We start from the raw sequence: 1,492 nt of genomic DNA, 5'->3' as shown, positions 1-1,492 counted from the left end.
GCTGATGATTATTGAACAGGGAAGCCACCCAATGAAAGTCAGCCTTTAGGAAGATTAATATGGGGGTTGGAGGTAAGATGGATTGGAGGGAACGAACAGAGAAGGAAAGAACAGGAGGAAGTGAAAGCAAGTGGGGGATGAAAACTCAAATACTGAACTGAGCAGTTCGAATGGAATATTAGCAATTGTTGTGGAGACATTTTAGAAGTAGATTCTGCAGGGCTTGGTGACCTGGTGAAGTGGAGGGTGAAGGAAGGAGTGGACAGTGACTCCAAGGCATCAAGCTGAGCCCCAAGGAAATGGCAGCAACATGGCCGGGTGCCAGGAAGCAGGCAGAGCTGGTTCAAGATGGCTCCCTTTGCGTGGTCAGTAGCGTTGGTGGAACTACAGTGGACTGTATTTTGGTGGTTGCGTGTAACAGGTGGGGGAGATGCTGGTCTGGTGAGGTTACAGCTGAGGGTATGGATTGGGAATCCTTCAGAGTGAAGCCAAGAGAGAGAGAACTGAACCAGGGGGACAGAGGAAAGAGAAGAGGAGAGAGAGCCCAGGGGGTCCTAGATAGGATTTTGGGGAAGAACCGGAGAAAGACAAGTTACAGAAGGCAAAAGAGGGACTGGTCCATGAGGAGGGAGACTGAGAGGACATCACAAAAGCCAATGCAAGGACTTTTCAAGGCAGAAGAACGGTCAGAAGCATCAAGTACTATGGAAAGTCACAGAGGAAGAGGACTGAATTGTTTTGGCAACTGGTGGTGGGGGGGTCAATAGATCTAATGCTAGAGGATGAGATACACATATTATGGCATGTGTAAATGGAGCAATATTCCGCAGACATTAAAAACCAGGCTTTCTAAGAATATGTAAGGATTTGGCAATGAACAGAATGTTAACATATACTGGGGTGTTTTCCTGTGCTTCCTGCCAGGTGCTCCTGCTTTTGTTGAGCTGAGCAGAGTTAAAGGCGGCACTGAGAACTTCAAAAGCCTTCATTGCTTGCTAATAGAAAGGGCTGAGAACAATGTGCATGAAGGATCAGGGAAGATGAGGAAGAGGGCAGGAGGAAGCAAGAGCGACAGGTGGTGAAGAAGACAGAAGAGCCAAGGAAGGGCAGAGAGCTTGTCAGTAGGAGGGAAGACATGGCTTTCGTTGGTGAGAGCTATAGAAGATATAAAGGTCTGCTGATGTTTGCCATGTTTCAAAGAATGTGATTCCTTATGTGCTTTATTGGAAAATTTGAGACAAAAATATAAATTTATTTTTAATGACTTTTTGGTTGTTGCATAGATGAGTCCTTTTTTTTTTTTTTTTTTTTTTTAAAGGCATTTTCAGGCCCCTGCATATCTCAGTTGGTTAAGTGGGTTTAGCTCGGGTCATGGGATCAAGACCCATGTTGGGCTCCATGCTCAGTGGGGAGTCTGCTTGAGATTCTCTCTCCTTTTGTGTCTCCCTCTGTCTCTTCTCCTGCTTGTACTCTCTCTCTAAAAACAATACAT

At 45.6% G+C, this 1,492-nt stretch overlaps 1 long non-coding RNA gene across 1 annotated transcript; it reads left to right on the top strand.

Moving 5' to 3' along the window:
- The first annotated feature begins 204 nt into the window (after nucleotides 1-204).
- On the top strand, nucleotides 205-1,265 carry LOC309871175. The gene is made up of 2 exons (XR_014315072.1): nucleotides 205-365; nucleotides 925-1,265. It is a non-coding gene; the product is annotated as an uncharacterized lncRNA (long non-coding RNA).
- Nucleotides 1,266-1,492: the final 227 nt, after the last annotated feature.

This window comes from Mustela nivalis (assembly GCF_964662115.1).
Source record: "Mustela nivalis genome assembly, chromosome: 8".
NCBI lineage: Eukaryota > Metazoa > Chordata > Mammalia > Carnivora > Mustelidae > Mustela > Mustela nivalis.
Note: the sequence above shows the minus strand (reverse complement) of the source record. Positions and strands in the feature narration are given on the sequence as shown.